This window comes from Channa argus, chromosome 22 (assembly GCF_033026475.1).
Source record: "Channa argus isolate prfri chromosome 22, Channa argus male v1.0, whole genome shotgun sequence".
Classification (NCBI taxonomy): Eukaryota; Metazoa; Chordata; class Actinopteri; order Anabantiformes; family Channidae; genus Channa; species Channa argus.
Genome location: NC_090218.1, coordinates 9006410 through 9018251, shown reverse-complemented (window position 1 = coordinate 9018251; position 11842 = coordinate 9006410).

The window sequence follows — 11842 nt, the reverse complement described above, 5'->3', positions numbered from 1 at the left end:
CTCAGATGTAAGGAATGAAATTAATAGTTGTGCATCCTGCAATCTGCCCGTCCCATCCGCCCTCTGCAGTGTAGTGCTTAAAACTTAAAAACCACATTATTTCCAGTGGCAAACTGGAGTTAAAGAAAGAGCAAATAACTCTCAGACCAACACAGTTAAATGTAAAATACAATTAAGATCCATTTGCGAACGGATCCATTTCCACGCCACAGGCGCAAACTCCGACTGTGGATGAATAATTTTATCGGACCGTGATTAAAAACACATCATCCGGACACACGTCTCTGCCGATTGACTTTAATTCTTCATTGCAAAATGTGGTGAATGTGTTTGTTTTAACAAACGTTGCCCCAATTTCCTCACTAGGTGATCTGGTGCATGCTTGGTTGACTGACTTCAGACCGCCGTGTAAAATTAGAGTGAAAACAATCTAGTGTGTTCCAGTGAAATCCCATTTCACCCCCAGCAGCAACTGTCAGAATGACACAAATCAGTGACATTTGTGGGTTTTTTTTGTTTTTTTGTTCTGTTATGTAAGGTTCAAATTGATGTTACAATAAGGGATTTCTTCAAATTCAAGATAATGTTTGAGACATTAGCCAAGAAGGGGGTGTATCCTAACACGTGTATTTAACCCTGTCCCACTCTCTGTGGATTAAGTGAGCCTATTCATCCAAGAACTGGATGGATTTACCTTATGAGGACACTAGTCCCTTTATAGAAAATGAAGGGAATCAAATTTAACTCCTCTAACTGTTTCTCTTTGCACTCATGCCTCTTCCTCTCTCCCTTCATGCTGTGCACTCGATTTTACCTTATCTGCCTCTTCTCTCTACCTTTTCTATATTCTTTTAAACCTCGGGAGGAGTAAAAGAGCACAAAGTATGAAAGTAAAACAAAAAACAACACAAAAAAAAAAGGAGCATTCATTGCCAGAGAGTTATGAGAAATCCACTCCAAGCTAATGGAATACAAAGACAACGTCTCCCTAATTTTCAATCCAATTTTCTCGTGATTAATGTTTTAAGGGAGGTTGTTCTTCAATGTGGTCGTCACTCACTTCACCTGATTAAATAGCCGGTCCTTTGCCAAAACAATCAGTCGCAGATTTGGAGCTCATGCTATCGTTACTCAAGAGGGGAACTGCGGAGGAGAGAGAATCAGGCAGATTATAATTACATTGTTATGCAGATTATAGATATTGTCTGAGGTGGATGGTCTGAGTGTGTAGGTGCCTGTTGAACCAGCACCTCCATCTCACTCATACATCCCCCCCCCCCCTTTCCACGTGACTTGTGAGGAAGCAAAAATATGGAAGAAGATGCCACCGTATCATTTTAATGTCAATTTTATGACATTCATTGCTATTTGTTGCACGTGCTGGGCAAATTTTCAGAGATAACGTTATACTGTACAGTACAAACCCAGCATAATGCCCCCCCCCCCCCCCCCCCCCCCCCCAAAAAAATGTGTGCACTGTAAACTGTCAGTGCATGGTTGAAAAAAATTCCATTTGATTTCCGTACTGCTGAAATCTGATGTTTTGCACCATTGTTGACAGAGATAGTCGGCCATTTACTGTAAACTCTATGACTTTATTAGCTGCAAGGTTTATTTTGCGTGTGTGCTTTACAGTGCCTGGACTTTCTCCACACACCAAGCTATAACCAAGCTATTTTATATTTCCATGTGTTTACAACAAATTGTCTTATTGAGATTGTGCCAGTTCTCTACTCTTTGATACCTAAAGGTGAGTTTTCTGTCTCTAATCCAAATGGACAGGATGGATCAATGTGAAATTACAGGTGCAAGGCTTTGTTTCAACTCAGACCTTAGGGATCAGATCATACAATAATTATCTGTTGTCATGGTGGATGAAGATAGCATTTGTCCCAATCAATATATCCAGATCTATATAGGTTTGGGTGTTGATACAGCTCCACCCGGTTTGAGGTCGGTTTGTTGTAGTGGAAAGACAGACAGTATGGCAAAATAAACATATGTTGCAAGCTTGTACATTCGCACAAATTTTCTCACAAACGTTTTTACGTTTCCCACGAAACACATAAGGAATCATTACATTAAAGTAAAGCTCTCATACATCTCAGTGTCTTCATTATTCAGGATGAGTGGTTGCCCTGCCACATGGTCCATTAGTTTCATTTCCATAATTTTTTTAAGCCTGAAGAAGTAAAATGATCCGGTATAACAGAAGGAAACGCAAAGGAACAACACGACTTTTGATTTTTAATGGTTTGTTCTACCACGATAACCGTCCTGTGGACCCTTCAGGTCACGTCCAAGCTGGTACCGAAAGCCACTGCTCAAAGATAATCTGCCGACATTGTTATGAAGGCTTTATCTTCAGTAGAAGGTAGTCCCAAAAAACATTTGTTCAAAACAATGATTTTTCATTAGAAGTGGGCACAGGGATTTAAATATGATTTTTTTTTTTTTTTATGTAGATGCATCTTAGATACCACAGTGAAATCAGCCACGCACACACACACTGTTGATGCCAAATTACTTGTAATAAAGACTGAGCGTATGATTTCCCCCAGTTATAAATCACAGAACACATCGGGCTGACACATAGACGTGAGACAAACCGTAGACCACCTGTAGTGGAAGAGATGAAGGCATTGAAAGTAAACAGCAGACAACACTTCAATGCAATCACGACAAGAAAGCTCTAATATAATGTGGTGTTTATAAGCCTCGGGGCTGTAGTGAAGTGACATTACATAGAGTGACTACTTAATTCTTGTGCCAGGTCTGGGCAGAAAAAGAAACAAAGAATAGCAGCCTTGGCAAGGGCTTGTTGTGGCCTAAGGGCTTCTTTGAGCTAATTTGATAGGCTGTTGTTGCTGTTGTTGTAAGTGCTATTTCTGTTTTTTCTTCCCACTTGGTGTCTAACGTTATCCTAAATAAAATGCCGCTTTACTCGTGTGATTTGATTTAATTAGGAAAATGAAATTAAGTTAAATGACATTATGAACAGATTTCCTAAAAATAAATAGAGAATCGACACAACATTTAAATGAACTAAAAAGAAAAAAGATGAAAAAAAAAAAAAACGACATGCGCAAATTGTTCCAAAATAGATAAAAAAAATGAAAAACGAAACAAAATGTCTAAAGCTGGACACAAAATATCTACAAGTACACACAAAATCACGAAGGCAGACTCACCGTGAATAAAAACGGGGACAAAATCTGGTAAAGAATGTCCAAAATAGCCCTACGTCCATTGAAAAGATACACGAAATTAGCTAAAACAACTTTAAACTCACTGTTAACACAGACCCAAAATGATCTAAATGAAAGGCAGAGGGGCTCTTCCCCTCTCTGTGCCCAGGGCCACATTTCCTCTGATCCGTCCATGGAAAACCTGCCTGGACATCATGTCAATCGTCGAATCCCAATGTCCTTTTAGGGTTTTGTTAGATGTGCTTCCCTCGGTGACCTGTCGTTTTTATACGTCATATTCATCCACTCAGTTGGGATCCACTAACTATCTAAAATCTTTATTTACGAAGGGTAAAGATCGTGACGACTTTAGGTCCGAAAAAGATAAACAAAAATATGCAATAGCATGAAAAATAAAAACGTTAATGTTAATAAAATGGTGTCAGCAATGTAAAATGTTACACTGACGAGCTCCAAAAAAAAGTCATCTGGCACATCCAGACAGATCTGCTGTCTAGTGCCAAAGCATACTGGCTGTTACATGAAGGCACCTCTCAGCTGCATTGCAGATATAAAATTCATATTCTGTGGCCGGAGCTTCATCTTCCTCGTTCTCCCTGCAACAGGGCCTGAACAGAATGTAATCATGGGAATAACAGAGGATAAGTCATCTGCCAATCTGTATGTCTCTATTCCTGTGTCTCTTCTGCAGCAAATTACAGAAATGTATCAGAAGCGTGACATTGAAACGGCGCATAAAAACCTGCTTTGTGACATCTGGCTGCAAGTGTCGCGCCAATTATTCCGTTTCTTTCCAGATGTATGAAGCACACGGCAGGAGTTTCACTGTCACAAGAAGCAAATGCCTTCCACTTTCTGCTGAAAACTCCCTCTCACCCTAGTTTGTTTATGACCTAGAGAACACTCAGCAGTTTGCTCAAACAAGCACTTTTGGCTGTTCAGCATGACGGCTAAAATAAGCCAAACCAGTTCTATAATGAGAGGAGGGAAGACGACAACAGCAGAAACTAGGCCCTGGTCCTTCTATTGTGCCTATTTGTGGATGCATCATGCATGTACACTATGTGTTTAAGGACGGAGAGTGGGAAAAAAAAAGATGACTGATTGAGTATGTGGCTGAGTGATCAGCCGAGCAATTGAATGAGTAATTTACCTAGAGCGCACGCTGGGACACTGATGGGCCGAGTGACTGACAGAGAGACAGCTGACTGGCTGTCTGAGTGACTGATGACCAGGTACAGCGTTACTGGTTCTTAGCATACTAATTGTGACATTGCACGGGGGAGGGAGGGTGAAAGCGAGAAGAGAGAAATAGAAACAGCGACGGAATAGCGGCAGGTGAGCAGAGGGAGCTGTATGAGGCTTCACCGGAGTGCAGTTCCAGGTCGCTCCAGATAAGACTCAAACAGGAAATTGTAATATGGAGCCACAGTGTCTCAGGTGGAATACTAAGAGACTCTCTCTCTGCTTGCATACGTCTTCAGTGTAGGGCACTATGCCATTGAAATCCCTAATGCATATGCTTTATGATTATCACCACTGCACTAAACTTTGTAATTGCCATATGGAAGCATGTAATTGCTATAATTATGAAGTCTTGCTCTTAATCTGTCTAATGCTCTGCGCATCACCAGCAGGATGTACTTCGACGGGACAAGGAAAAGGGAACATCGGGCTACAATTTACCAAATATAGTTTGCACTCAACATTGCTCTGTGAAACACCTGAGCAGAAAGCAGATGCTAATTTACTTTTTAAATTCTGCAGGTTAAATCTTTCTCTGCTTTCCCGTGTGTGAGATGCTTTAAAAGGATGTTTTAATTCCAGCACATCTGCAAAGCAGCCAGCAGGGGGAAGTGCTGATCTCTGCAAAATTTGGTAGATAAAACACACACACTCACACACACACACACACACACACACACACACACACCTTAACCGACCCTAACCCTTAAACATAAGGGGACTTGCTTTCTGTCCTCAAAAGTCAGTCGACTACCACAGTGTGTATTCAAATATTTGATGCGGCTTGGACATAATATTGTTACACTGCAGTCCGTAGTTAATTTCACCACAGGCAGAAGATACTTTATCATTCTGAACCGTGACCATCAAACGACACTTCAACTTAAAGTACCAGCATGATCCTGGCAAAATGCTGACTAACCATCTTCTCAAATAGGCAAATGGAAATGTGGTATATCCATTCATCTTTGCTGGTGTAACCCAAACACCGGTGAGATACTGATTAGTATAAGTGAAGCACGCACACTAAATGAGGAACATTGAGTGTCTCTAAACTCCAAACTCGCCCCACAATTGACCTCCTATAGAGCAGCTAAGAATCTGTCAAATCCCTGTGGCATCACCAGTTTTCATTTTTGATATGGTTGAGCCACTGAGGACTTTTTTCACACAGTTGTCTGTAGCTCGTTAAATGTGTCACATATGAGGAATGTACGTCCGTCACCAGTTTTTATAACACAATAAAATATTGTCTTGAAGCTTCTTCCGTCTGTGACAGCTAGAGATATGCAAAATGATTATATTGAGATTCTTATATTGACTATTTCTGCTGGGGATTAAATGGAGAGTCGGCTTCACATTGGTCAGTAAAGGCTAAATTTGAAGATACTGAAGATGGAAAGAAACAACACACACACACACACACAGAGCATGTAACACAATAAAACCACGGGCCTTTCACTGGCAACACAGTTGTTATAAGCAGTGTGACCTGAGTGAAGCTGGCCATATAGAGAGCTATATAGAAATATCCATTGATTGATATTTATAAAAAATGTCTGTAAATCTTGAGGGTAATTTAACAATTAAATCCTAAAAAGAAGCCGAACTTCACCACCAGCGGAGACAAAAACACACATTGGAATAATTTGAACTCATGGAACTTAACTATTGAGATATTGAGTTCAATAATCAGTGTGACTGGAGATGCTCCTTTAGCTATATGGATCAGTATTAGTTCAATATTAATATTTTATTTTGGCATTTAACAAAGCTGCCTCAAATCAGCTAAATATCAAAGTCAAAATACCAGTAATGTTTTATCTGTCCTCCATATTCCATCACACATGTTTGTCATACAGAACCATTATGTCACCGATTTGGTTCTATTCTGTTCCATCAAATACAGGGAGCAGATATTCAAATATATGACGCATTTATTTGTACGTGTGTGCATGTGCAACCGTACATGTATCTGATATGTATCAAGCAAGTACTGGCTCTTTACCCAAGCACAATACATATTGAAAGATCCTCTGATAAGATCCAGATATGGTTCAGGTACTTTTTTGGATTAGAAAATCCAATGGATTAGACTCTTGGGGATTTTGTGCAGTGTTTATTTTCTAGCAAAAATAATTTTACTAATATCCTTTCAAAACAGTTGGCTTTGCAGTGAGATGACAGCGCTGCTGGTGAACTGCTGACTGCACGACTTACAGAAGATGTTACGAGAAGCTAAGCTAAGCTAAGCAAAGGCCAGGCAAACAAAGGCCAGGCTAAGTGATAATATCTGAGCTGGATTTTCAGTGGCAGTAGTTCTGCCAATCAAAGAGGCTGCAGGGCCCGTGACAGCACTGCTCCACAATGTCTCGTTTCACCATCATCTACATGTGGTCCTTGGATGCATCTTTCTTTTCTTCGTCCACTGATGCTGCTCTGGTTGCCGCTGGAGAAAGGACACCTGCCAGGACCGACAGTTAGGGGTAGAAATCATGTGAGCACACCCAGGGAGCTTGGAATCACGCTCACATAACAGAATTCATTCTGAGATAGTGTATAGGTGTTTTTCAAGTATCTAGTCTTAGGGTGGCCACCTGTCCTGGGTATGTAGATAAAACCTCTGTCCCCACTGACAAGGTGAAGGGCATCAACCAGGTGAGGCCCACACAGTTGTTGTGAGGATATGGCTTCAGAGCCTGGGCATGACATGGCCAGTAAAACCAGCAGGGAGGCCACGCGGAGCCACAGTGCCGCTGCAAAGACAAACTATGAGATGACTGTGCAGCAGAAGCAACAAAACACCTAAAAAGGACCAAGAAGGATGATGGCAGAGGAGTCTGAGAAAGGAAAGAGAAAACATGGAGCTGTCCACTCAGTTTGTGAGAGGATGAGAGGACCCACGTGCTGATAGAAGTGATACAGAGTTGGAAGAGGGGGTGGACCCAGTGTGCAGGAGCTATAGGGCTGCAGAGAGCTGGCCAGTGTGATGCTGAACTGAGAAGCCCTTTTCTATTAATACTCCCACCACCACCTGGCCACACCCACTGTGTGTGTGTGTGTGTGTGTGCGTGTGTGCATAGTCAGATGAACTAGTGGCGATGGTGCCAGTCAGCAGACGTTAGGTGACAATTTAGTTCTGACTGACTGGTTCACAGCACTTAGTAAAACAAGCTGAGCTAATGAGCCAACATGATGTGATCACACCTAACTGAGAAAAACTGGTCACCTGCTGCCTTTTCACTGCTGCCTCCATCGCCGTGGGTAGTTTCTTCCAACATATAAAACGGTACAGTGTCACATGTAAGTGGTCTAAAAAGTCCCAGTTTTATTACAGTTCTTTGTTTCCCTCCTTGCAGGCTCTCCCAGCTACCGTTCTCTATTTGCTCCGTCTAGCTGTTGTGCCAAATAAAATGATGCAGCAGGTGTGTTGTACTTGAATCTCGGGGGGTAATTTTGTGGTAATCCATTCGGTGTGATTTCTTCAAACAAATAATCTCTGCGCTGATTATATTTTCAATAAACAGACACAACTATATAAAGGGTCGAGTAATTAAAGGCTTGTCACAGCTGGTGTATGATGGGACTCGGGTCAGGGATCTGTGCAGCCCAGTTCTTTCACATCGAACTGGGAAAACGATTAGTTCGTGCGTTAGTTTTGCACATTTCTCTGACATTTACCAAACTAGCAATCGTAGATTCGACTGGCACATAGTGAAGCATGACTCATTCCTCTAGACAACATGCAAAGTAACCAGACACATGGGTACAACCCATTTAAAGGTCTGTCACTGAACATTACATGGTAGGATGCTTGCGTTTATGCACATGCCCACATCTTATTCACTGAATATTTCAAACGTTGTAGGGCCTGAAGTGTGATGTTGCCACTGAGCAATAAATTAGTGCATATGAGCTAAAATAGAGTCACATAAACTTCATCTGCAAGTTAAAGCCCTATTAGATACGATAACGTGTAGTTAACAGAGGCAGGGGCATTTTCTTAGTATTAGTTCGGCTGTCAAAACATAAACTACTCAACACTGTGGCAGAGAATATGAATTGTTTATGATATTTACCACAGTGTGGACAGGGAGTACTCTCCAATTTTTCTGCCATTGTTTGTGGACTACTGTCTCCAAGGATCCATCCAAGTTGACACTGCTGACACTGCAGCGTGAAGCATGACAATGTTGGAGTATATTGTAACTGACAGCATGTCCTAAGGTAGACACACCCTGCTGTGGCAAGTATGACATACGAATACATGAAATGCATTTTGTGACAATAAAATATTCGCTGAGTCCTCGAAAACTTGAGGGACTCTTAAACTAGAAAACTTTTACACAAAAGAGAAAAATACTGCGTGTCTACAGTAAATATGAAGGCATTTACATGCTGTAAACCGGGATCCCTGTGTTGTCGCCTTTTACCTGATACGTGGCCTCACGGCCTCCTCTGCCTCCTTGCTGTATTTTGGTGAGGCTTTTCTGGTTCTAGGTTATAGATGAATGAGTTCAGTATAGGATCACTAAAAGAATGTAGAGACCTCAGTCTTCCATTTCTAGCAATGGGCTTTATAAAGAGCAGATTCAGTCCAGATGCAAAAGGCACGAGACTTAAAAAACAGAGAACTTATAACCTTGTTAAAGCAGAATTCATGGCAGAGCTGCTGTATTGGGTTGAATTGTACAGGTAATGATGTGGCCAGTGATTCTACACCATACTGCTTTCAACCACATGCTAACAGTCCTGGGACCCAGGCCTTGCCATTGGGACTAATTCAAGGTTCAGTGTCTTGCTCAAAGAAATGTCAAGGTGTCCAGGCAGAGCTGGGTAACATAATACCAACTTTGCAATTCATGGAGCAACCGGTCCACCTCCTGATCTTTAATCACTGCGCATTAAATCTCATGTTTCTCTTGGATCGAAGAATAAGAAACCTTGCTTACAGCGCTGCTACCACTGCAGGCAAGGTTCTGTCGATAAAGCGCACGTTTGGGATGGTGTGACTGCCTGAGGAGACAGGATTGAGAAGCTGTCCTTGGAGTCTCCATCTTGGATTCAGTGCAGAGCTTTCACTGGCTCAAGAAAAAAGACTGCAGTGACATCCAGCTCCCAGCCCACAAAGGTATGACACACACACACACGTGCACACACAAAAAGTACAAGGCAGGCTATTTATGTTACTTCTTCAAGAGCAGTGCAGAAGTGATTTGATGCTGTTGTACTGAAGTTAAACTGGTGTGTTGGATGCAATTTGCTTTTTAAGGATCAGGCACATTTGCAAGCTGCACATGATTTATCTTCTAGTTGAATATATATATAAAAAAAGCATGTATAATCCAAAAGAACAATGCTATTTGAAAAGTTCTGAAATCATATTTACCCAGACTCTAAGGGAGACATGAACATCCATTATTTAGGGTCAGGGGGGGGCTTGAGCCTATTCCAACGGTCATAATGATATGAAGGTTGGGGTTTGATTTGATTATGACTGTATGAAAAACTTCTCTGGCCCTGAGTGAAATGGCATCTTCCGTAGAACTTTTTGTCCTGTAGCAGTAATGTGTCAACAAGAGCTAGAAACCTAGAAAAGGTGTGGGGGGGGGGGGGGGGGGGGGGATGGAGAGACAGCCTCCGTGAGCATTGTTATTTCACCCACGGGCAAGATGCACTCGGCTCTTAGCACTCGCAGTTTCCATGGTTTTATTCTGTTACAGTGATTATTTTAAAAGCATATACATTCTGATTGACAGGCCTGCTATTTTAATGTTGCTTGTACCATAACACAAAGGACACTTTGCTTTCATCAGATGCTGTGTAGTTGCTCACATCATGTGAACCACTTACAAATGCATTGTCTGTGTGGTTTGTCTCGTCCCGTGAGTTATCAGAGTTACAAAAGCTGGAATAATGATGTGTGTATGAAGTCTGCCACTGTACTCATACACATATAGTTGACATTTCGGGCAATTAGTTGACATTTGTCCAGTTTGAGTTGGCAGAAGGAGTTCACTGATATCATCAGGATGACAGAGAAATTAGAAGCAGCTTAGATCGAGACGGCTGCTGATTACAGAGCCCAAAGTAACAGCTTCGGGTTCATTCTGATAATCTCGCTTAACATCTGCTTTGTTAAATTGAAGCCTTCAGATACTTGTACTTAAAGGGACTTTGCAACACTATCGTTAAGACCACACTGACCCAATTGTCAAATTTGTAAATCTGATGGAGTGCACCAGGAATTCTGAGTGCACCAGGAACGGGTATGGATTGGGATGTGGTAAGCGTTTTGGTATGCAGTGTCCAGAATTAGTGCAGCGATACACAGCTCCCTTTAGTCATTTTGATTCCAAATGGAGACCATGCAGTAATGCATTCATTCGGGAGCACAATGTTTTTTTTGCCCCGTGGTGTGAGGTTTTTGCAGAACTGCTCAAACAATAACATCCAAACACCCACAGTAGACACAGAGCCTCACGGATGCATGCAAACAAATGTCAAAGCCACTTGCAAATCAAATACATAACCAAGAAACAGCTCCAAAATAGACTGAAAGGGAAGGCCGCTATGAATAACGCACATGCCTGAAAAGAGGTGAGGATGGATTTAAAAATGTGCTAATTTCCAGCACATGCAGATAAACCTCTGGACGGTTATGAGATACTGTATCTAAATGCGTAAAGTATAGGTAATAAAAATGCTGTTATTTGAAAATGATCTACATGCACATACAGTACATGTCTGTAAATCAAGTTTTAAAAAAGATAAAGGTCAAATAATGACTGTATTTTTTTTATAACACTGCTCACAAACATAAAACACAACACATTCCGCTTTTGTTAACCAGAAGCACAGTCATAGCAAAGCACAGTCATTAATCAGATACAGGCCGTCAGAATGCTGAATAAGCTGGTTTGCATGTGCATGATAAATCTGTGGAAAGTGTGGCAACTTAGTGTTTATTTGTTTTTTGCACTGTTTGAGCTGAAAAAATTAATTAGCCTTTCTATTCTATTTTGAAAAAAAAAAAAAAAAAAACCTTTGGATGTTGGCAACTATGGCAAACAGTCAAACTTTAAGGTAGCTTGGATATATTTATTAGTAAGAAAACACAGCTGAGTTGTATTGAAATATAAATGTAAAAAATACATTCTTTTTTACTACCTTCATGTTTTAACTGTATTCCACTTTGTTTTTACAGCCCCAGATAAGATAACAAAGATAAAATTAAACTGCTTGTTGTCTAACTAATAATGTGCTGAAGCTACAGTGGAGTAATATTGTCCTATGTTTTAGAATCTAATAAAAAGTTCAAGTGAGGAACAAATTAAATACTGTTATATCCTGAAGACCAGATTTCCGGTCTGTCTTCTGCTTACAAC